Source organism: Lepidochelys kempii, chromosome 22 (genome assembly GCF_965140265.1).
Source record: "Lepidochelys kempii isolate rLepKem1 chromosome 22, rLepKem1.hap2, whole genome shotgun sequence".
In the NCBI taxonomy this organism is placed as follows: domain Eukaryota; kingdom Metazoa; phylum Chordata; order Testudines; family Cheloniidae; genus Lepidochelys; species Lepidochelys kempii.
In genome coordinates, this window is record NC_133277.1 from 11562516 (window position 1) to 11588548 (window position 26033).

Genomic DNA, 26033 nt, shown 5'->3' on the forward strand with positions numbered 1-26033 from the left:
ACTTTGAACTCAGTTGCACCAGAATGTTAATCCATTACAGTAAATGGAGTTCCTCCTAGTTTAAACCAGAGCAAATGGGCATCCGAATTTGCCCCTGAAATTCTAAATGATTCCTTAACAAAATCTCTAAAGAGAAGTGCTACCATCCAGAACATTATCTGTATTTCTGAGTTGGGTGGAACTGTATTGGGGCCGTTAAACTCCAGTTTGCCCTTTATTTGTTAATCCATTCCCTTCAAACCATGTTAGTATGTCAGGGTCCGGAATTTGTCTAGGGTTGATATATAGACTCAGATGATATTACTTGTCTTGTGTTAAATAAATGTCTGAAGGAAATGGATAATAAAATTCACACCATAGTTCAAAGGATTGCCAAGATGGAGAAATCTGTTGAACATAGAAAGATGCACAGTGCAGTTTTCAATAATAGAATAGGGGATGTTCTTCTCCTCCTCCCCCCCACCCCCCCCAAAAAAAAAAAAAAAGAGAGAGAGAGAGAGAGAGAGAGAGAGAGAGAGACCGAAACTTCTAAAAATTGGTATAGCTCTTTATTTGGAGAAAATATATTGTTATACAGGAAAACAGAATTTAAAAAAAAAATCCCATGGTAAGAAACTTAAAAATTTTAGAGGTGAAGGAAGCTTACAAAGGACACTCAATCCTTCTATAAATTTGTCAGATTTATTAGGGAAAAAATCAATTTTAATCTTATTTTAACCTACACAAGTGAAATCATCTTGCTCGCTTAAAAATGGTCAAAAAAAGTTTCCTTGGAGTTCTACATTTGCTTTTTCTTCCCTGAGAAACATACACAGAATTTGAATCCAAATTAAGGAGAATTCTATCCTTTATTAAGGACAGCACCACTCCAAAGATGTAAATTTGAAGATTTAAAATCAGAATTTATTAGATCTGAGGGCAGAACTATAACCATATTTCCCCCCTGCCAACTTCAGAATTATTAAAGGTGGAAATAAGTATGCCATTTTAGATTATGTTGATACAACACATTGGTTGGGTGCCAAGTCCTTGTCTCCCAGGGATTAAGAGGTTGATATTTTATAGAAATTTGTATTTACCTGAGTTTTAGTTAATCTTTGTCAAATTATTTGTTAATGAACTGGGTTACACAATGTAACGCTGCTACTAATATTGTAACATCATAGGTGTTTATATGGCCTCCATCACTGTAATGCCTGAGCATCTTAGAATCTTTAGTGTATTTATTGTCATAACAGCCCTGTGAGGCAGGGCAGCCCCCTTTTATGGATGGGAAACTGAGGCACAGCGAGTCTAAGGGCCAGATTTTTAAAGGTATTTAAATGCAAACACCATTAAAAATCTGAACCTGAGATGCTTACCCAAGGTCATATATGATGCTCATGGCAGAGCAAGGACTTGAACTGAGGTGTTCCATGTTCTGGGTTTGTGCCGTAACTACTGCACCATCCTTCCTCTCTACTAGGCTTTGCTACACAGAATAATAGAAATGTAGGACTGGAAGGGACCTTGATAAGTCATCTAGTCCAGCCCCCTGCACTGAGGCCGGACTCAGTGTTATCTAGACCATCCCTGGCGGGTGTTTGTTCTTAAAAAACCTCCAATGACAGAGACTGTACAGCTCCCTAGGTAATTTTTTCCAGTGCTTAACTACTCTTATCGTTTGAAAGTTATTTAACCTAAATCTCCCTTGCTGCAATTTAAGCCCATTACTTCTTGTCCTGTCCTCAGTGGATAAGGAGAAAAATGTATCCCTCTCCTCTTTATGACAACCTTTTACATACTTGAAGACTCTTACCATGTCCCACATCAATCTCCAGACTAAACAAATCCAGTTTTTTCAATCTTTCCTTGTAGGTCATGTTTTCTAGACCTTCATCATTTTTGTTGCTCTCCTCTGGACTTTTTCCAATTGTCCACATCTTTCATAAAGTGTGGTGCCCAGAACTGGATACAGTACTTCAGTGCTAAGTAGAATGGAAGAATTACTTCTCATGTCTTGCATGCAACGCTCCTGCTAATACATCCCAGAATGATGCTTGCTTTTTTTGTAATAAACAGTATTACATTGTTGACTCATAAGTTTTGTGATCCACTATGACCCCCAGATCTTTTCCTGTAGTTCTCCTTCCTAGGCAGTTATTTCCCATTTTGTATGTGTGCAGCTGATTAGTCCTTCCTAAGTGGGGTGCTTTACATTTGTCCTTATTGAATTTTATCCTATTTATTACAGACCATTTCTCCAGTTTGTCCAGATCATTTTGAATTCTAATCCTGTCCACCAAAGCACTTGCAACTCATCCCAGCTTGGTATTGTCTGCAAACTTTATAAGTGTACTCTCAGTGCCATTATCCAAATCCTTGATGAAGATATTGAATAGAACCAGACCCAGGACAGATCCCTGTGGAACCCCACTTGATATGCGAATGGGTAAGAGTAGTTTCAGCAGGTGGAATGTGATTCCAGCCAGAGTTGGAAGTAGGGACTACTAGCAGCCTTCTTTTTGTGGAGAAAACACCACGGGATATTTAATCCACAAGGAACCTCAGTTTTAGATCTCATCCAAAGATGGATAACAAATAGCCACGTTCAAACCTGCCTTGTGCGTGCTTAGAGCTTGAAAAGGCGTTTTACTGCAATGTGGGAACCTGAGTGTCAATGTCAGTGTGTCACATGACAAGCTTCAATCAGATTTTAGGCTGCAGTCTGCAGAGCCCAGAGACCATTTTAACTGCATTTACACTAATTTGCTTCTTATAAGAGATGCTGGCTACTTTGCATTATTGATTCCTCTTGACTTATTGGGTGCATTAGTTGCCATTGACCCTGGCATCCTGTTGGAACAGCCTGGTGTCTCACGTGATGCTGTCTGGCTTTGTCCTTGCTCTGAGTCAATTCCTGTTTTACTCAGCAGATGTCTTTTGTTCTTCTCAGAAAAGAATTTCTTATCCAATTGCTCTGAGGTTTTACTGGGTGTGACCCCGTCAGACTTATATTTTTGATGCCATACTCCCCTGTAGGCCAGACTGTCTCCATCTCCCCCCACCCACCGCCCCCTTTAGTCAATTTTACTGCTTCTGCATAAGCCAGAAGGAGCCAACGGGTTGGCTGGATCGTTCCTGAAATCATCGTAGTTCTTTTCTGAAATGAAGCAAGGGAATGGATTAAAAAATGACTGAAAGGGCCTCTCTAGTGTAAATCAATGTGACCCCATCACTGATTTCAGTGGAGCTATGCTGATTTACGCCAAATAAGGACTCGACCCTCAATGCAGAGGTTTTATGTGGGACTTAAGTGGTACCCTGGCCATCTGAAGGCCCTCTTGCCATGGCTTAATTTCACCCTATTTAGCTTCAAAAAGCTGCAGAATTCAATATCTTCTAATGCCTATATGGAGGTAAGAACTAGGGTTTTGCCTTGGATTTTAAGATTTCTTTATTATAGGCCCCAGCTGCAAATTTCCTAGTATGCATAAAACTTTCACATAGTTTGAAGAGGGAGTGATGTGGGAGGGTCTATTTCTAGGGTTTTGGTTCTACCCCTGGTAGAGATGGGGGTCTGTCTGTGTCACAGTCTGAATTTCCCCAAAGGTCAGGAGCATTTGGATCCAGGATCCTAGATCACTGCAGGGGCATGTTCATTACACTGTGTAACTGCAAACGTTTCTGCTCAACAGCTTCTGTATGCTTGATTTTTTGTTTGTTTTAAATTGCAAATGTAAAAATGCAATAGGGTCTGATTGTTCTGCAGTTACTCCTGATTTGCAGCTGTGCAGGTGAAATCGGAAGCAGACCAAGTCTAGTCAGTTTCATTATCTTCCAGTTGTATTATTCCTTTTCTAACTTACTATCCCTTTGGCTCAGTAACAGAATATTGTGTTTCATTAAAATCTTACTATTCCTACTTAAACCACCATAAATTACTATGTTATCACCTTCCGCTACTGACTGCATCTTTGTTCGTATGAAACCGGTTTTGGCATGAATATATGTTTTTGATTGTGAGGTGGGGTGGTAAAATTTAAAAAAAAATCTACTAAAAGGAAAACTGATTCTGGTGGTAAAGGAACATACCTGTCATTACTATAGAGGCGCTCCCTCTGCTGGATGTATGTGGAATTGACTGCTGATAAAAATGTTTCAGACAATAGAGCTATAACGAGTCCGGTTGCAATGTTTTCACTTTTATTTTCCTGATGAAAAGTCTGATTTTAATCTTGCTTTACATCAGAATTACACCAGCATAATTCCATTGTCCTGAGCGCAGTTATTCTTTCTTTGCACGGGTCTAAGTCAGCAGCATTAGACCACCATATTTTAAACCTCACTTGCAGTACGTCACGTCTTGCAACACAGACAACAGGGTGGTTGATCCTCCATTGCGAGGCACTTTGTGCCATCATTTTCCCCTATGCAAATTAGGGGTGAAATGCTGCCGTTCTGATTTTGTAGCATTTCAACTTCACTTTGTTCAGGTGTAAAGGATGACGAGGTGGAAGATTGTTTAGAATCAGCCCCAGTGTGCCCGCAGGACCTGTTGTGTGGGGTGCAAATGGAAGAAGAGGAAGGCAAAGAATGCTCATCCGTGGTGGCCTGAGTCACCTGTCATTTACACAGGTGTGAATCAGGAGTAACTCCACTGAAGCCCATGTGTTTGTAAAACTGGCAGGTGAGATCAGACTCAGACCCTGTGCACAGAAAGCAGACCCAAGATGCCAATTCCATTCCAGATCCTAACTTTTCCCAAGGTTATGTCGGTTCAGGTATGGCAGGGTTAGCTTGGCTCAAAACAGTCACCAGCCAAGTTCATGTCCCACTTTGGACTTCATTTTCCAGGATTTGGGTCTAAAGGCAATTGAGCTGGAGACCTGTTGCTGCCTAGTTGTCTAACATATGCCTTCTTGCCCCAGAGCTTTCCTCTTCCTTCTGCAACGGTAATCACTCTGGAGCTGGTTACCTCCACCAGGCCTGTTACGGGAGGTGGGGAGGTATTTTGGAAACACAATTAGTTACAGACTGGGGTGCGATCATGGTGGAGTGGGACTAAGGAGTGCAGCTTCCCCTTCTCTGCGAAAAGCACAGGGAGAGCTCCCCTCCCTGCCTAGGCTTGGGTCAGCCCTGTGCCCCTACAGTTCTCCATCCTCCTTGGCTGGGGCGATGAGAGCACTTTCTGCTGTTTCGATCTACTTCAGCCCCGGGTGCAAATTGAGACTGAAATTAAAAAATATGGGGTCAAACCCAACATTATCTACAGGAAATTGAGGTTGGGAATCTGCTGGGATAGCAGGGACAGAACACACCCTGTAATTCCCAGAGCATGGAGGTTGTTGACTCTTACACAGGCCATGAAGGCGGGGGGAGAAGTTTCCCTTCCTATCCTTGCCACTCAGCACCTGTAGAAGGGCCAGGTAAAATATGAGCCTCTAATATTGTGTCAGCAGGGGGGGAGATGTGTCTATATAATGTTGGAATGGGAGGAGCCATCTATTAAGCTATGTATTGTGAAATTTAAATGATACCAAGGAACACAGAGCATGGGAGAGTGCTTTGTCTTCTGAATCCATATAAATATTAAACCTGTCTTTGGGCAGAAAGAAGTGGCCACATGGGCCGATGGATGAGGCACTCTCTTGGAATTCAGGAGACGGGTTCTTTTATTGGCTCTGACATGCTGCAAGGCTTTGCTTAAGTCACTTCACCCCTCTGTATCTCTCTTTCCCCGCTCACCCTTTGTGCCTGTCTTGACTATTTGGATTGCAAGCTCTTTGGAGCAGGCACTGTGTATTCTGTGTATGTACAGTGCCTAGCGTAATGAGGCCCTGATCTCAATTGGGGCATCTAGGCACTACTATAATGTAGATGATAATAAGGCAACTTGCCAACTACTTAGTGTGCTGGCATTGAATCATCGACCCCCTTTGCCAAAAGAAGGAGGCTGAGCCACTTGGGGAGTGTCGTGAAAAGAGAAAACAATCTGAATATATGTGTGGAGATTTCTGATTGAAACCCCAGGCTGTGTCATAACGGATCCATCTTCCTTTCAGGTAGAAAGTTCCCAAAGAATAATAAATGCACTCCAGGTCTGAACTGCATGCAAAATTGATCAGGCTGCAGGAACCTCCAGAAATCACTTGTGTGTGTGTGCGTGCACCCCATCCGCAGCATGGCTGAGGAGTCTGTGTGTGCACTGAATATTTGTTCCCTCTCTTGCCTGCTTTCTCCTGCACCTGCCTGCGGATGCCACAGAAAATAGATTTTTATGAAACTAAAAAGGTGAACCATGGCACGAGGCAGTTCGGAGCCATCTGTCTTGTCAGGACCATAGTTGCAGGGAAGCCGCAGAAGGTGGTTACTTAGAATTATTCATGAATAAAGAGACAGCCAAACTCCAGCCACATAGCCATCCTCCTACATGCGGGGGAAAAAAACCAAGCTTATTTTTCTATAAGAATTAGGCAGCGAGTCTGGGCTTTCACTCACACCAATTGAAATCTGGGCAAACGATACATCCAAGCACATATTTATGAAAGGCCTGGCATTGCAAAGGTGCTGAGGGCCTCCCGAGAGGGACTGAGTACCTGGAGCTCCCATTGACTTGAGCAAGAATTATGGGTGCTCGGTACCACTGAAAATCAGACTAGAAATGGATTAAAAACATTCAGAGACAAATCCTGACCTGTGACCTAGCCCCTTTGTGGAGCTCTTGTCTCCCAACAGGGCTGGAAATCAGCTGGATCTCCTTACATGGGGACTCTCCTGGCATAGCCAGCTCCTCTACTGTCGCCTGCGCCCCTAGTCATCCCCAGCCAGCACATATCTGACAAACACTGTGCTGGGGCTGGGGTGGAGCTGGACCCAGACTCAGGGAGCCACAGCTAACTGTGCCCAGCAGAAGGTTGGTGCAGTTGAGAATCTAGTGCTTAAAAATCCCCCACTGTATCAAGCAGAGTATGAAGGATACTCCAGGCAAAAAATGGCCGGTTGCCCACGGTATGAGGATAGAGTTAAGGTGTTTTGGGTGACCTTAACTGTTCATGCTTTTCAGCACCTGTGTGTTTTGTAACATAGCCCAGGTTTCCAGGTATTCATATCTATTCTTCCTTTCACCTCACTTGGGTTCCCTTTGTTTAGCTATTTGGCTTTCTTTGGTTTTAAACCGACTCCTCTTTATCATTCATTTTTATACTACTTTTCTTTTCAGGTTGCATTGGAATATAGAGCCAGATTGTCAGCTGCGATAAACTAGCATAACTACGTTGAAGGCAAGGAAACTTCAGGTTTACAGCAGCCGAGGATCTCGCTGATAGTTTTACCCCCTTGATCATGAAAAGGTGGGTTATCCTTCTGTTTTCCCAGTAACATTCTCTGTACCTTGGTTTGCTGAGGAGCTTTGACTTCCAAGCTATAAACTGTACTGTTTGGATTTCAAAGTGGGAGAGACTGCACCTTCCTTTGTTATTTCAATATTGTATCATGCTGAAGGCCTCTGTTTTGAGATCATGTCAGAGATTACAAAGCCCCCAGAGCCCTTTTCTGTCCCTGAAGAATCAATCAACCTAAACTAATACTTTAATGATTACTTTTTCTACCAAGGAAACAAATTCAGGCATACACATACACATCCACCCCCCCCCCCCAAAGAAAAGAGAAAAGGAAAAAAGAAGCTAGTAGCTGAGGGGGACCTTGTCTGGTCAATGAAAGGAAGAGACGGATGTCTGGTGCCATGGCAATGGAATAGGGATTACTTTGCTCTGGGAAATAGGTTCCTTTTTTTTTTTTTTTTTTATTCCAGTGCTTTTTCTCAGGCAGCTAAGAGTTGTCACTGAGCCTGATGAGAGGCCCATTTAGAGGAAAACGAGGTTTTCTGAGTAGAATTGAATGCCTGCTTTCACAGACCGCTGCTTGAGCTGTCTGCTTTGCTTTTAAGGAAAAGAGGCATACCAGTGCCTGTGTTTGTTTGGAACACTTTCACAATCAATGTATGTGTGTGTAAATGTGTGTGTGTGCGAGAGAGAGAGAGAGCATGCGAGTGCAAGTCTATATAGATTGAGGCTGGTGGAAAAGAACGACTTTAACAAATTACTTGAGGATTGTTTTGATGGTTCAAAAATATTTCATGATGCTGGATATTGTGTAGAATCACATAAGTGCAGGCTTAGCACTTTAACATCATTGGAGCTGATCCTCAGATGGTATCAATTAACCCAGATCCATTGACTTCAATGGAGCAGCTCCAGTTTACACCAGCTTGAGGGTCTGGTCTAAAGCTGATTGGGAATTTTTCGATGCAACATTTTTTGTTGGAAAATGCCAGTTCATTGAAACTTTTTGTGGGAAAGGGTCTGGTTTCAAGCATAGGTGCTAGAACGAGGGGTGCTGAGGATGCAGCAGCACCCCTTCGCTTGAAGTGGTTTCCATCTCTGACAGGGTTTACAGTTTGGTTCAATGGCTCCCAGCACCCCCGCTATACACATTGTTCCACCGCCCCTGTTTTCAACTTGAAATTTTTTTTGCAAAAAAGTTTCACGATTGGCGAAACATGTTTGTTTTGACTCTTCCAAAACGACAAATCCAGTTTGAAATGACGTCTCCTTTGGACATTTAAGCTATGTGAATTTTGATGTCATTGAAATGATCAGAATTAAATATTTCAATTGACCTGAAGGTTTTTTGTTTTTGTTTTTATTTTAAACCAAATTTTCGGTTTGCAAAACGTGAAGTCATACAGGGAGTCTCCAAGCCAACTAGTATTAGCACTTGAGAGACCCTAAGCCCCCAGACATGCCCTGTGCTCAGCCCCATGCTGTTTCTCAAATTAGAATTGGAAAGGCCATCTGACTCCTCCTTTCCAAGGATAAGATTGTTCCCTTCTATGCTACAGAGCCGCTATAAATCAGGAGATAACTCCACGAAGTCAGTGGGCTTGACTTTCCATTGCTTCGGGCCTTTTGAAGTTATTAAAACTTGTGTAAAATGGGCCATGCCCTCAGCTGTTTGAAATCAGCTGAGCTCCATTGACAGTCATGGAGCTGTGCCGATGTATACCAGCTGTGGAATGGCCCAGCGAGTGACAAGTGCTGTGAATGGTACTTTGTTAGTAACTTATGCCCAAATTTCACTGGTGTGCGTGACAGCTGGAGAGGTAAGGTGGAGTCAAACAGAAGGGGGGTGTTTATTTTGCACCTGTGTTCAGGTTGGCATTGTGTCCATACACAACTCCCTGCCGAAGCAGGCCGCTTCTACTGGGAGGAGGAACAAGAGAAATGCAGGAGAGTGGACAGTATGGGCAAGTGTATCAGAAGTGCTTAAGCACAGAGACAACACCCCCTGACTACACCGACCATGGTATAGATTCTGAAGTTCATGGTGCACCAGGTTTGCAGTGTGTCACTTCTAAGAAAGGCCAGGATTAGGGTGACAGTGTTTGTGCTCCCTCCTTTCCCCTCCTAGCCATAATAATAATTTGAGGGGTAAGTGTAGCCTGCTATCAGTTTTATCCACTGGGCCAAATTCAGCCCTGAATAAACCGGTGTGACTCCAACATCGACTTCAGAGGAGATGCAGTTGCTTATTCCAGGGCTGAAATTAGGTGGTTATGCTTGAAATGTTTTAAATCATGTCCATCATGATGATTAGGTGTCCTGTAAGAAACCACTCTGCCCTGTGTTAGAAGGATGGTGGCTGGACTGGGACTCGAGATCTTAGCTCCTGGGACTCAAGATCTTAGCTCAATTCTCAGCGTTGCCACAGTCTCCCTGTGACACCTTTGGCAAGCCATGTGATCTATCGGCCTCAGTTTCCAGTCATCAGATTGTATGTTGAATCTTTTCCTAACACCTTTTGCCTGTCTTGTCGATACGTATGTCCAGCATTTAGGATAATGGGGTCCCAAACTTTGCTAGGACCATTAGTTGCTCTTCTAATGCTAATAATAATATTGTACCCTCTCTTTTTTCTGTATGTGTAGAATAGGCTTCATAAGCCCTAACACATTTACTGCATTTGTATGTTGTCTGTCCAGTCTGGAGTGAAAAAGAGCTCCTCTCTGATTTTCTAGGAAGCAACCGAAAATAAGCTCTCATATGGTGCTGTGTGGGGAAAATGCACCAGGACTAAAAACTGAATGTAATCCTCCTTTTAAACTGTTTGCAGCTGTGAAACATAAAATCTCTGTCCAGGTAAAAATGTCTAGTAGTCATAGCAACAGCAGAACACCTATTTATTTGTGGATTTGCATTTTCACTGATTTATTTCACACATTGAAGATCAATTTGTAATAAACAAATAAATACAAATACAAATAATTTGTAATAGACCTTTTTTAAGGTCAGGCTTGACAAAGCCCTGGCTGGGATGATCTAGTTGGGGATTGGTCCTGCTTTGAGCTGGGGGTTGGACTAGATGACCTCCTGAGGTCCCTTCCAACCCTGATATTCTATGATTCTATGAAAAACAGGAATTCGTTGAGAGGGTTTTGTTTTTGTTTTTAAATTGAGCAAAACCAGGGTTGGGTTACTTTAGTTTGTGGAAAATAAAAGGGATAAAACAGAAACCTCTGTTTCTTTCAGTGGCTTTTCTTCTTCCCAGAAATGTGTGCACTGAGGGAAGTGTGGGAGTGTGAGAACATGACTAATATGTGTATTTGCTGCCTGGTAGAGAAACCTTAGTGGATAAAGCTGAGCGGAGGTTTAAGCACAGTGAAGCTATGAGCCATCAGAAATTGATGCTCACTTTGGCCCATGCTTGATTATTTGCACACACCTGCTGCTCAGTAGACATACACAGCCAGTGCTGGATGGCTTTTACTGCTGTGACCATCATACAGAGTCAGGGAATGCCCCTAGGCAGGGCTGATAAAGGTGAGGGATAGCGGGGACACTTGTACTGGCCCCCTAGCTTGGGGGAGCCCCAACAGGTCTGTAACTGGGGTGAAATGGGAGGGGGCAGAGCGCCAGTGAAAATGACGGACCAGGGCCCCAAATGTCTTTCAGTAGACCTTGGGCCTAGACAGTGAACAATAACCACTGGTAACTTCTTGCTTTCGACCTCTTAGCGATCCAGTTATTGGTGTGCCAAGCTGGCAAGAATTAAAATGGGGACATATGGGGCATAGTGTGTACATTGGACTAACTAATGAGTGTGCAGGTGTGCTACTACCCTCTGCTGGGCAGAATGAAAACTCCTTAACTGCACATCATAGGCTCTGTAGTGCCCATAGATTTCGCTTTAGCGGTTAGGGCCTGTGCAATAATAATAACACATTTTAAACTTTAATGACATTTCCCATCAAAATTTGAATTTTGAAAATAAAAGGAAAATCTTCGTGACATTTTTCTCCTGTTTTTCAGCCATCTCTAACTAATACTAATAGCCCGCACAAAGATTTCAAAGGGCTTTAAAAATGGGTAAATATCTCTATTTTAAAGATGGGGAGACTGCCTCTTACATAGTTGTTTGAGGCTGATTCCAAACATTTCAGGTGTGGCCAGCAGCTTTGGATACTTCCATTTTTGGGTTTCCATCTTAAGACACCTGGGGCCTGATTTTCCAAAGTGCTAATCTCCCACACTTCCAGTTGAAATCAATGCTCAGCTCCTCCAATAGTCTCAAGTTATGTGCAGAAAAAGGGTGGTGCCCCAAATCAGTGGCCACTTGTGAAAATATTGGCCTAACTAACTTGCTGAAGGCCATATAGTGAAACAACAGGAGAGGGGACAATAGAATCGAGGAGTCCTGACTCTGCCTAGTGCTCTGTATGGATTACTCTATTCTCTCTAACTCCGTTGCCTGCTGGTAAATCACCTTTTAGAGTTTACAGTTAGGAGTTATGCTAAAATCTGGCTATGTCTACATTTGAGCTGGGAGGTGTGATCCCCCGCTTGTGTGGATGTACCCAAGCTAGCGCACTAAAAATAGCAATGTAGCTACAGTAGTAAGGGCGACATCTCAGGCTAGCCACCCAAGCACAAACCTGCCCAGATCCCAGGGTATGTACTTGGGCGGCTAGCTGCCCCTGCTACCCTGGCTCCATGGCTGGTTTTAGCATGCTAGCTCAAGCAGAGCTAGGGTAGGTACGTCTTCATGAGCTGGGAATCACACCTCCTAGCTCAAATGTTAGATGTAGCCTCAGTGGTATTGATTCACAAGGGATTTGCCATGTGTGTCAAATTTTGGTGTAAAACATCTGTTTTCCAACCAGATGTAGTCTGCTCATCTGTGAATTTCGCCTTCACTTTGAGTTTCGTCTTCAACCACTCTCCTGAACTCATTCAAAGTTTGACCTTGCCCAAGCAGAATCAAGTGTTGGGCCAACTTTTGGAAGGCTGGAAAATATGGGGTGTTTAAGGCGGGATTTGTACAATCAAGCAAAATTGAAAACCGAATAACAGGAAGCAAAACTAGACACACAAGTGTGGAGGGAGCCTGAGTATTTCTCTGATCGGTTACAAAAGCATCATTGCTTTATCATGTTGCTCTAAAGCAGGGGTCTCAAACACATGGCCCGCGGGTGGCCCACAGGGTTATTTTCTGCCGTCCGCCAGCTCCCCGTGGCCCCCCCCCCACCTCCCCCAGCGTTTATCTAGAGCGGCTCCAGCCTGGCGCGCACCGGGGTTTTGGAGAAGGGGTTGGAATGGGGCCAGGGAAGGGGTGGGAAGAGGCAGGGCAGGGGCGGGGCCTCATGAAAGGGGTGGAGTGGGGGTGGGGCAGCAGGCGGGGCAGGTGTGGTCAGTGGTGCGGCCCTCGGGCCAATGTACTAGTCCTCATGTGGCCCTTGTGGTCATTTGAGTTTGAGACCCCTTCTCAAAAGGTTGGTCCCTCTCTGTGCCATGTTCCCTGTGATAGATGTGGGTGACTAAGATTGATGGCTGTAAAATAAATAGTGTTGATGACACATTATATAAGGCTCATTAAAAATTGCGAGTGTGACAGATGCTTGGGAAGGCATCAGTCATTTTCTTTTTTCTATTAATATGCATTTCCTTGGCTCAGGCTTGGACTGTATTCAAGAAATGTGTGACAAGGGGCCAGCAGCAGACCAGAGAAGGCTTTTTGCAATTTAGCAGATTTGAGCTGAAAAAAAAGTGCATTTTGCTTTCGGGTTGGACATTTTGGCATAAAGTGAGCTTAGGTTTGTGTCTTTAAATAAAATCAGACCTGGTTCCAGGTCAAATCCTGAGCTGGTGTAAATCAGAGTGTGGTTCCTTAGAAATCAGTGGAGCTTTGCTGATTTACACCAGTTGAGGATCAGGCCTGGGAATAATATTGGGGCAGGGGGAACTCAACAAAAACCCAGCCTCCAGCCATAAACACAATATGGACCAAGGCCTAAACATTATTAAAGCAACTATCTCCCTTCAGGACAGGTTTGCTTTATAATGCTTTCTTGATTACACTTCCCCAAATCTGGGAGAACTGAATAGTGGGCTGATTATCCATGGACCATGATCTAAATCGGGATGAAACTGTTCCCATTGTAAGTGACTGATGAACTTTGCATATTCATAGGAAGGGAAGAGTCACTTTCCTCCTTAATACTCCTCCTCCAGACCTGCTTGGGGCCTGATCCAAAACCTATCAAAGTCAATGGGAGTCTTTGTTTTGGCTCCTCATGTGATCCACATTCCCATATCTGACCATGAAAGATTTGTTTTATATATATTAAAAAAAAAACAACCTTGAAGAAGCTTCTGTAATATTAACAATTAAAATGATCACAGCCCAAAATTGCTGCACAAGGTACACTGAAAGAACCCTAAGTAGCCAGATCAATAACTTCAAGTTCAGAATAGGTAGCCAGAGCAGATGAAAAAGAAAGCAACAAAAATGCTATTTCCATGCAAACTTCCAGCATAAGAAAATAAGCAATAAAAGATGCCAAATGTATAATATATTGGCAGAATTGTTTCCAATTGGTTAAAAAAAAATCTGAGATATGTCCAAATCCTTTTATATAATGCTACTGTGGGGGTAGACATTGATAGCTTCACTCACATTAAGTACCCATTGACTTTAATAGGACTTCATATAGAGTAAAGACATTGCTTTACTGTGAGCATTACTGGCTGTTGGTGGATAGAGTCACAGAGAATCAGACTTCGCAAAGGGATTTGTTTTGGCAAATACACTTCATAGAGGGCCACACTTGCTTAGTATTGTCAGCATACCATAGACTATTTGAACAAACGCACAGCATGCATTTGTCTCGTGATTCAGCTATGACAGACTTTTCTCCCAGCTTTTTAATTAGCACTCATTTACTAAGCATTAAACCATCTTTTCCTTTAACATAAAGATCACCCCTAGGAGCCACACATTCCAAAAGATAATTGCACCTTGTAATTTTGATGCTTCAACAGTTTAGACTGAAATATTGATGGTAATATTACAGTGTTGCCGGATTGGGTTTTTTCTGAGCACATTTACTAATCTTTTAAATATCTCTGTGTCATAAACTTTAATACAAACTCCAAATCCAGTTTGGCAATAAAAGTTTAGTGGTTTTGGATTATGCTAATCAATCAAAAGCATTTCAGGCAGATTTCTGTTTTCAAAGATGAAAGAGGCAGTTAACATAAAGTATTGTAAATACAAATTTATGATGGATCTACATTAGTGATTGAGGAACCTCAAGAAAAAAAAGGGGCTAGATTATAAACTTGTAACGCTACTGATTTGCACAAGATTCTGTCTTTATGGCGACTGAAAGTTTTCATGAAACGTTTAGTAGGAATAGAATCAACTCTGAGCTGTGCCCCAGGAATTGCAAATGGATATGTAAATCCAATGAAAGTATATGGAAAAAATCAGGAAAATCATTGGAAAAGAAAATCACACTTAAACCCTGGCCTCTTGAATAGCAGTCAATGGCCAACTTTTCTGTTCGTGTGTTGGAGATGGAGGACCACTAAAAAGTGCATAGTAGAGAAACAGCATTCGGTCCTGAATTTATACAAGATCTGATGGTTGCTGGAGGGAATGCAATGGGGGAAAGCATATTTCTCCTCATTTGGGAGGGATTCCCTAAATTACAGAGAGTTGCCTCACAGATCACTGAATTAATTGATAGATAGATAGATAAATAATAACTGACCTTCATTTACCTTTAACATTGACCTTCTATCTCTTAGTGGTTCTAATGGGACTTCCAGGAAAGGATTATTGTCTTTTGAAAAGCATCAAATGAATTTCACATCTTCTAGTGTCAGACAGCTGGTCTTTGGCACAATTATGAAGAAAGGGTAGAATTCTCAGCTACAGAATCAGGCAGTCTTATTCTCACACAGCAAGACACAAGGGGCTCTCACTGAAATCAAGGGGAGTTATTTGTAGTTTATGCAGTGCAATTGGGAGCCTTTGTTTTGTAGGATGAGCAATCTCCTGGTTATGGACAAAAAGATGAATGATCAAAGAAAAGGGGGAAGCCACTTTGAATGGTTTGGTGTATGGTTCAGATACAAACAAAATGACTCTAGAGAAAGAAGTCTGAGACCTAGCGAACGTTCCTTTATTGTGATACAAAGTTCTCTTTGGTAATGTATTTGCAGGACAACACACTCTTGCCTTGATGTTCTGGAGGTATTGCTGCGTGTTTCATGAAGCAGTTTTCTGCATCACTCTGTTATGTTTTCAGTTGGTCTGTAGGCTCACCCACTAGATCTTTAACCTAGATTATTTTTGCAGTTTTATCCCATGTTCTATCTGTTGTGTCTCGCATTGTTCTCCCTGTTTTCTCTCCTGAAAAATTAAATAGGACTTGTGAAGCTGGTAATGCTGCACCCTACCAGTTTGCCTCAATGCTATCCTGGAGGGACCCTTTCATCAACAATGGGACATAGTCCAGACTTTCTTCCCATTTGGCTTTTGGCTTCTCTGGCAAGGCTGCCAAGGAGGATACACATTGAGATCATATTGTTGACCTCTATCCAGTAGGAACTGGAGTGAGACCATCATTTCATTTCATATAGGTCTCCAGGGACAATCAGATGGAGATGACTGTCCATACGTGTGGGCTGGATTCGAACTAATGTCCTAAAATGAGTGTCCTTACTCCATTACCCATAATGCTTGCTGTGCATTGCTCCAGTTTGCCCCTCAGAAAGGCTAATGCACAACCAGTTAGTGACCCCCCAGGACTATTCTACTTTGGCTGGTTGCCACCTTTTCTGGCAAGTGTACAGCTCATGTCTTGCACTGTGCCAGACATACTGTTCGTGGTTCATTTTCTGCTCTGAGCTTGGCTGCTCAGCAAGGCTATATATACACCGGTTGTATTCATGTTACATACAATCTGACGCTCACTAGATAGTCTTGGGATTAACAAGGCACCCACTGCTATACAACTTGTGTTGGAAGCCAGAAGAGCTGGTGGTGAATCTCATGCCTTCCTTTCTCCTGAAAGTCTTCAAGTTTCTTTTTGGCACGTAGATGCAATCAGGCACAAGATACTTATACTGTCAAGGCTTCTTGCGGAATAGATGACATTTATATTATTATACAGTTTACTGATCTGAACATACCATTGCCTTGCCCTTATAGCCCAGGGCAGGTTCTAATCAGCTTGTGTGTAGGCACCAGGCCATCTGAAAGTCTAAGCATGAGTAGAGAGAATTTGTGCATCAGCTGTGAGTGTTGAGTGAACATGATTTCCAGCTGAAGGCATCCAAATGTGTCTGCATCCTGAGCATGCATTTCGGTGGTTTAAAAGAGAAGCGCCAGCCCTAAGGATCTTACATTTTAAATAAAACCGATATCTATTCTGCAGTCACTTCAGGTGGTCTTCATTCTAGGATCAGATCCTCAGCTGGTGTAAATTGGAGTAGCTCCATTGAAGTCTTTGGAACTACACTGATTTACATCGGCTGATTTCTTTTTATTACTTCACAAGGAAATTGCAGTCTAGAACTTAGCACATGAGGCTAGGAATCAGGGCTCCTGCATTCTAGTCACACTTCTGTCACTGGCTTACTAATTTACCCCAGGAAAGTCACTTACTAACTTCTGTGTCTTGCTTTTCCAGTTGTTAAATGGGAATAATAATACGTATTGCCTCATGGGGGTCTGGGGCGATTTGCTGTTGGCCGAAGTTTGGAATCATTGAGCTCATTGGATAAAAGCTTTGAGATCATTGGATAAAAAAAACTGTCTAGGTGCAAATATTATTTCTTTAGAAACATTCGCGACCCTACTGAGTATAATCTGTACTAATCAGCAGGTGGCGTGAGGCTGTTGGTGTGGACATATGTGTAAGAAATAACATAGAGCACAAATCTTCCAGTTAGCCCTTGGACCTTATTCTGTTCTTACTGTAAATCAACAGTAGCTCCATTGAAAGAGGTTATCCTGGTATAAAACTGGTGCAAGCATAAAGAGGGTCAATCCTATTGGACCTGATTCTGATCTGAGTGTCAGCAGTGTAATTTTACCGGCTTCAATTGAGTTACCACTGATGTACATCAGAATAAAAGGCATCAGAATCACGATATTGCTACATTGCTTACTGTACTGTACATTGCTTATTGAAGTTCATTGTTTATCCTTAGATTTATTATAAAAATAAAATTCCAGGCTTATCTAATTATTTAAGAAGTCTTTAAAATTCGCCAGCCACGGAATTTGGTTCCAGACACTATGTGGATCCTGGGGTTTGATTTGGACCATTATAAATCTCTTTCTCAGTGTAGATATGGATATGATGCTCATCAATGCAGTATTGGAGCACTGCACATATATTACTGAATTTATCGTCACAAAATACCCTCTTGTAGGACAGGAGTATGAACTCTACTTTACAGACAGGGCATGGAAGGGCCCAGATTTGTAAAGGTGTTTAGGTACCCTGGATTCTAAAAAGGTTTTGGGAATCCCACTAGGCAACTACCTGCATCTCTAGGCTCCTAAATACCTTTACAAGTCTGGCCCTAAGGTACTTGCCCCTAGTCACCTAGGAAGTCTGTGGCAGAGCCATGAATTCATGCAGATTTCCTGAGTCCCAATCCAGTGCCTTAACCAGAAAAAAAATGCGAATAAAAAGGTTACATGTGTAATTTGAATCCAAATTCAGGCTCGGAGTTCTGAACAGCCCTAAAGTTTGGAGAACGTTTTGATCAATCTCTAGTTTCTTTTTAATTGACTCACAGTCAACTACAATGATCTACAGTGATCTGTGTAGTAAGCAGCAGCTGCTTGTTAACCTATTTCAAAGATGGATTGGGAGTAAGGACAAGTAGGGGATAGAGGGAATGCATACACAGAGACACACCCATTGCCGAATAGGCCATCTCCTGTTACTATCTCATCAGGTACTACAGTGAATGAAGCTGTTGTGTGTCATTTCTAAGTGTTGCCTATCCAATGACGCAGTTAAGAAAAAATTCAGAAAGATAATTTACAAATTTGTATTTAATATGGGACCTTGTTCCAGCTATTCTACTCCTGATAGTGCAGAAAATACACTCAGTTCGATCTCCTGCATTAAATCGAATATCCTTGTTTGACACCATTTTCTTTTCCTTTCTCCCTCTACTTTCCTTTACACTATCATTTAGTTGGATTTTTCCTTCTCAGTTTATATTTTTTTGGCCAAAGTTTCAAGAAAGATTGCCCGATTTGCATTACATTGCACGTAACAAATTGCACTTGCAAGCTTCTGAATTTACAAGTGCAAGTGGTGCTTGCATGGGAAAACGGGGTACTTTCTTTGTGCAAAAGGGGCAGGTTCAAATTTGGAAGCTGTGTGGAAGTTCTGCTGACAGTTTGGCCCCTGCCATTCAATAAGCATGTGATAATTTTCTTTCCAGCAGGGGTTTTTATTCACAGTAGAATACACATTACAGTATGTGCTGTACCATCATCTACACTTGGGCATAACAAATAGTGACATTTGCAGAACAGAACTATACTGATGTTATATTGTAAATGTGTTACATTTAATAAGAATTAAAGTTTTTTTAAAAAGGGGAGGAGGATAATTTTCCAGAGTCAAATTAAGGGAACATTGATTTGATCTAATTGCTGTTTTCATGTAAGTGTGTAACTGAAACCAAGCATGTGATTCAAAGCAGTGTATACACAGTATTAACTAGAGTCTTGGGTCTGATCCAAAGCCCATTTAAGTTGGTGGGTGTCTTTCCTTTGACTTCAACAAGCATTGGATCAGATATTAGAAGAAATGAGAGAGATCCTGTGATTTAAAACTAAACCAACACGAGCTAAGGGATGGGAGCTTCTGAGGTCTAATTCTGGCTCTAATGCTGACACACTGGCCTCACGCAGGTCACATCCGCTTTCTGTCTCACTTCACCTGTCTGTAATCTGTCTGTTTCGCATCACCCATTGCTTTGAACATATACCAGTACCATAAGAAAGCTGGATGTTATTACTGGAGATTCGGCATCTGCAACACACATGTTCACATGCACGCTATTTCCCTTGAAAAGACGGTGATGGTTGTTTTTGGTTTGGAAGATACAAAAATGATCTAGTCCGTGGCTTGTGCAAATCGTTACAGCTTCATTGACCTCACTGGAGCTGCACAGTTTTACACCATCTGAGGATCTGGCCTAAGATAGTATCATAAGACTCTGTCAGCTCCAGTTATAAACCATTCACAACGCTTGAGTTTAACTTGTATTCATTTCCCTCCATTTAGCTGGATGTCACATGTCAACAACATAGAGCAAAGGAGTGGGGAAAAGAGAGGTGTGTTTTTAAGCAGGCCAATGGAATGAAATGTAAGTAAATTAGTTTTCCAGTAAATATATCCTGTAAGAATATTATTGTGGCATATTAGTTTTATGTAATGGAGGATACGGTGGAATATGCATATGGAAATACCGTTAAAGTTCAAAGAAGACACAAAGCTGCTTGCATCTAAAATATAGGGTCTGATTCTCCGCTCACTTGCATCAGCTTTATGCTGGTGTATCTTTGCTATCTTCAGCACAGTTAGTCTTGACTTACACTGACATAAGCTAGAGGAGAATCAGGCCCAGCAAGTTCTGAAGTAAGGCCCCTGATTCACTGAGGTAAGTATATGATGGATTTTATATAGGGCTGGCTGGAAAACAACTATTCTGTTTCATTAGAAATTTCAAGATTTTGGCATTTTCTTTAGTTCCAAAGTGGAACCCTGAGACTTTATGAATTTGTTTGAGAAGGGGGAGAGAGCCCCCCAACCCAAAATATCCAAGTGGTTCGGGCACTCATGTGTGATGTGGAAAATACAGGTTCGTCTTGATGCTCTTCCTGATTTGGGGAAGGGACTTGTACCTGGCTCTTCCACATTGCAGGTGAGTGGCTGAACCATTTGGCTGTTCTGGGGTGGGTCTCTCTCTCTCTCAGATTACATCCTGGTCTGGAGAAACCTTCCCAGCATTTTCATTGAAACCAATACGCATCTGTGAAACATTTTTCTTTTTGGCGGAATGGCATTTTCTGATGGGAAAAATCGTTTTGTTGACATTTTTTCAATCAGTTCTATCTATAAGTCCACACATAGTTCCACTGAAGTCAACTGGACCATTTACATGTTTAAAGTTAGCTTAAATATGTTGGTGAACTGGGGGCTATGAGAATTGATGGGCCTGATACTGTAAGGTGCTGTGGACCTGTACCTTTAATTGATTTGAAGCCCCTAGTGGGTAAGCGTCCGTGAGCTACAACCATCAACCTAAAACGGTTGCATAGTAGGGCAAGTCTCCAAGCATTGCTATTGGTAGAGAAATTAATGGAAAAGAGGGAAATCATAAATTGTACACCGGTATATAATATATTAGTGGTTTAGGCTGGATAGTCTCATCATTCAGAAACTAGACTAATTGAGCACAGCCAGTCAGAGTTTGACATTGCCAGTTCATCCCCAGCTCTCCCTATTTAATCATCTTCTGGAGCTCCCTCAACAGAGGGTGGGGCGACGGGGGGGGGGGGTGAAGATGGTCAGATGTTATAAAATACACGTCAGGCTTGCTGTGAGTCATTGCAGGGAGTCTGTCTAGTGGAAGCACATCTAGATTAGTAAAGCACTCAAGAGCAAGACGTCCAGCCACCCCTGCCCATAAGACATCAACATGCTCTCCTTTACTAAGGGCTGCAGTACAAGCAGAAATCCAGCTTTTACTTTCTAGCAGTTTCTTTGGCTAGGCCCCGTCTAGCAGCATTATGGCTGATGAAAGTCCCAGAATGCACCTGGATTCCACCTCCTCAGGTCTGAGTTCCCCTTTCTCCTAGGAACTAAGAACACCAGTGAAGCCCACCTCTTCCCAAAACAGGAGCTGTGTCTGCGCAAGCTTCTTCCCACTCCCGACCTGCTCTGCCAATGGACCTAAAAGAACTAGCGGTGAGATGTTCAGGCTTCAGGCTGCTTCAGTCAATTGTGACAAGTTTTTTTCCCTTTGTGATATAGATCCCTATCTACTAGGAATTGAACCAGCGGTACCAACTTTTTCACACCGGCCACTGAACAGCCATTGGATGTCAAGTAGCAGGGAGGGATAGCTCAGTGGTTTGAGCATTGGCCTGCTAAAGCCAGGGTTGTGAGTTCAATCCTTGAGGGGGCCATTTGGGGCAAAAATTGGGGATTGGTCCTGCTTTGAGCAGGGGGTTGGACTAGATGACCTCCTGAGGTCCCTTCCAACCCTGATATTCTATGATTCTAAATCCATTCTCTATAAACCTGACTTGGATTAATACCAGTGACTGACAGATCAAAAGCTCCATAGCCTGTTACCAATCTCACAAGTGTCTTATTTCTCTACAGTTATCCTCTTTTTCAGTCTTTTCAGTCTGACCGTTAATTACCTCCTGCTGCATCGTGTGACTTTATGTGGTTAGAATTTCTCTCGTCTGTGAATTTCACACCGTACATTTAAAGGCACTGCTGGGTCTGTTGAAGGCATGTGAGTTGAATGCTAGAATGTACATTGTTTAAAGAAAATGAGCCGTACAATATATTGGGCAGTAGCATATTGAAAAATATCATAAAGCCAAGTATCATGGACAGGACGCTGTCCACTGTCCATGTGCAGAGCTGGGTAGAAAACAGATTTCCATCCCAAGAAAAAAATTGAGATTTTGAAAAAACGTTCATCACAAATCAGGATGAAAAACAAAAATTTACATTTTTTTCATTGAAACAAAATTCTGAACATTTCTGTGTTTCCGGTCATTGGCAAAGTTTGGCTTCAGTACATTCAAGATATTTTGTTTATATTGTGACACTCTCTCTCTTTAATTTTTTTAAGTTTTAAATATAAAAATAAAATTTCAAGATTAAAAAGTCATTTCAAAATGAAAAATCAAAACTCTCGATTCTGAAAATGTTGAAATGGGACGTTTCAACATTTTGGAAATGTTCTTTCCCCCAATTCTTTTTTTCTAGTTTGTTGTTGTTGAAATCAATACAATTTCACAAAAAGTTTTGATTGTGTGGAAATGACATTTTTTGACAGAAAATTGACAGATTTTTTGACCACTTTTATCCATGTGTACGGTACTGAGGTAAATGCCACCCATGTGTCATTGCGGAACACTATCAGTTGTGTCTCTGTATACTCTGGGTGCGCTTCATCATCTCAATCTTATCTCCATACACAGGACACTAAGGATTTTTTGGAAGAGTTACTCTCCTAAATGAAATAAAACTGCTGCCCAGTGGGACTCATCCATCATTTAACTAATGATTTTACATCACTGGAATGCAGAAAAGCATCTACAATGAAAAACAAACAAACCCTGTAAACAATTAATCTATTTCACTGAAGGCCATCAAGTTCTGCCAAAGATTAGTTTGGACAATCCATAATGCACTTCTGCAGATCTCAAAGCTTTTTCGATTTCCATAGTTCAAATTTTTAAAGTGACCTTTCTCTGAGTGGGTCCTTTTTAATAGGAAATGGAGTTCATTTCTGAGTGCAGTCACAAAAGTAACTTTTTTCTGTGTTTTTGCAAAAGTGGACCCATTTGAAGCTCTTAATGACATGGAAGACATGCAAAATGTCAAGTACTTTTTGCGACTCTTTCATGCCCCTCTAGTTAAAACTGTGTTGGGCGCCAACGTTGCAGGATGTATTGCCATTGACCCAGCATCTGCAGAATCCTGCAACACATGTCCAGTGACTACAGTTAGATGAGTCATATGTAGCACGGGCCAAGTTTCATCCCAGAAGGGAAAAAAAAGCTACAGCACAGGAACAAACCCCTGAAAATAACAGGAATTGGTTTTGTATTTGGGCTATAAAAACAGGTTAGAACAGCCTGGCTATTTGCTTCTATTTTAAATTTAAGTGGTATTACTCTGTTAACCACTTTCCATTTTTGCTTCTTTTTACCATGACATAAGAACACGAGATATTTTAGAAACCAGAACAGGGCCATTTGCACCAGTATGGCCTGATGCTAATTTCTGTCCATTACCTGAACTGACCCTCATTCCAGAGATGAACTGTCTGTTTCTTAACATAGGCCTCCCACAAAACTTCCCCTCCCCTTTAACCTATGATAAACCCCATAGGGTTGAGTGCTCTCAGAGAGGAGGATGGAAGGACTAGAGGAAAGCTACCTTTTGCCCCTCCTTCTGCTCCACTCTGATTGACATTGTACAACACAAGATCCTCCTGGTAGGGATTGTTGGTACAATTTTCAGTATCTTCTGAGTCACTTAGGAGATACTGAAGTCACATTTTCCAAAAGAACTTAGGCATCCAAGCGTCATAAAAAGTCAATAGGGCATAGGCATCTAAGGGTCAGATTTTTAAACGTATTTAGGCAACTAAGGATGATGTTAGGTGCCTAGTGTGATTTTCAAAAGTGATGAGCCTAAATCCCATTGAAATAAATGGGAGTTAGGTGCCTAGATGCTTTTGAAAATCTCACTAGGCGTTTATCTGAATCTTTAGGTGCCCAAATACCATTAAAAATCTGATCCTTGGTGCCTAAATCACTTTTGAAAATGGGATTCCTAAATAGAGCTGGGAGAAATTTTTCAGATGAATCTTTTTTTTCACTGAAAAATGCGGATTTGTGTCGACTGAAATAGTTCACAAATTCATGTCAAATTCACCAAATCGTTGTAGTCAGAAAAAAAATTCAAATTCAGAAGAAGTCAAAACGTTTCGTTTACATCTGTTCAAAATGAAACGTTCTGACTTTTCAATTTGAAACAATTTTTTAAAAGATTTAGTTCATTTTTCCCCAAAGGTTAAAAAACCACAAAACTGAAATGAAATGTTTTCTTTTTGGTCAAACAAAACGTTTTTGGGTTTTTTTACATGAAATTAAACTTCTTTGACTTTTGCAGCTCACTGAAACATTGACAAAAATATTTTGAATGGTTCCCAAACTATTTTTGTTTTCAAGCTTTGGGTCAGCCATTGAACTGAAAAATTGGTTATTCGCACAGCTTTCTTCGTAAGCCGTGTGTCTGTATTTAGATATAAATATCAATATGTGAAGTGCAACTCCATGCACACCCATGGCAGCATTATACACGAAAGTTCAATAAGAATGACAGATGAGGACAATGCCTTCTGATGGTATGTTAGTGCTGCATTTTGTGGACAGACAGCGTCAGTAGGCTCTTGGGGACCACATTGATTGAAACAGCTGAGGGTCAAGATAACAGATATTTAATTTGATGTATTTAAAGCTCTTCAGCAGGGAGTAGGACTCCTGTTGCTGAAGGGATAGGGTGGGGCACACAATTATAGCCTTTCCCTCTTGCAGACCCCTGTAGCTTGCACAAGGATGGTACAACTTTTCAAATAACAAAGGTATTTCCTGAGAGAGCCCAACCACAAGGCTAAGTCTGCACTAGGGATTTGCCCCAGTTTCAGTCATCAGGAGTCCAGCCGCCCCAAGCGTGAAAAAAAAAAAAAAAAAGCCGGAGTGCCACCGAAGCAAAAAAACAAACAAAAGAAAAAGGCCAGAGTGCCGCCCCTTGCCACCCTAAGCACGTGCTTGGTTTGCTGGTGCCTAGAGCCGACCCTGCCACCCGCTGATGTTGTGGCCCAATGCAAACCCATAGAGTAGATGGGATTGTTAAACTGCAATCTGCACTGTTGCAATTTATCCTGGCTGTGCATCTCTGTTTTCCTCTGTTCTCCTGTATGTTTGGGTGTGGTTTAGTGGGTATGGCTGGTGGCCAGATCTAGAGAGAATCTCAAAACACATACAGTGACATAGTGAGGATTATTTTACAGAGGGGTAAACAAATCTGCTTTTCCCCCCCTCCCCTTAACAGTAGGTTGGTAAAGCCGGTGAATTTTAATAGAGCCCTAAAAAAAAAAAAAGTGTCGGCTTGTTTCCTAGGTACACCACATTACCCACAGCGAGTCTTACCGCTCCCCGAGAAAGTTTGTGCAAGTCCTAAAATAATTTCATCCCACTGGCCCACAAATATTCCCATTTGGTAAGCCTTATATAGAGTAATTATTGTTTAACATGGCACCACAGCTAGGCCAGGGTTTATTTTGGGTTCTGTGTTATAAAAAGCCGTTTGTAAAAAAAAAATACTGTATTTTCCAATCTGTCATGTTGAACAAACGGGTCTAGAAACTTGTTCGTTGACTTTGTTGTTGTTTGTTTTGCTTTAAGAGTCTGCATTCATCAAAGTGCTGGCATCACGACCAAAGCCCTCTCGTCATCGCAGCCCGGCGTATTTAAACGTGTCTGCGCTTTAATTATAGAAATGTCACTGGCAGGTAGCCGGTTGTTGTGGGACTATTGACCTATGTCGGTGGGAGACACATGTTTGAAACCTTAACAACCACAAATGTAAGAAACTGAATATCATTGGCAGGTAACAGGTGTGGCCTTTGAGGAGGAAGTTAAGCTAAAACTCTGACCTGCTTCCCTTTTCACTGGTTTCCAAATGGCGCTTAGCACTTTAAATGTTCAAAGCACAGCATGGCTGTTAAGCAACTAATTCCAACTGCTTTGTAAGGTAGGGAAATGTATTAGTCCTGTTTTTCAAATGGAGAAACTGAGGCAGAAAGACGTAAGTGAATTGCCCCAGGCTACATGGGTGAGTTAGCTTGGTT

General features: G+C 41.9%; 1 long non-coding RNA gene across 1 annotated transcript in view; it reads left to right on the forward strand.

Annotated features, from left to right (window-relative positions):
• LOC140901657 (uncharacterized) overlaps window positions 1-21288 on the forward strand; it is a 78363-nt gene extending 57075 nt beyond the window's left edge. Inside the window, exons 2-4 of the long non-coding RNA XR_012155917.1 lie at window positions 7202-7331; window positions 19649-19730; window positions 21226-21288. This is a non-coding gene — a long non-coding RNA (uncharacterized lncRNA). The remainder of the gene's footprint in view (window positions 1-7201; window positions 7332-19648; window positions 19731-21225) is intronic.
• Window positions 21289-26033: the final 4745 nt, after the last annotated feature.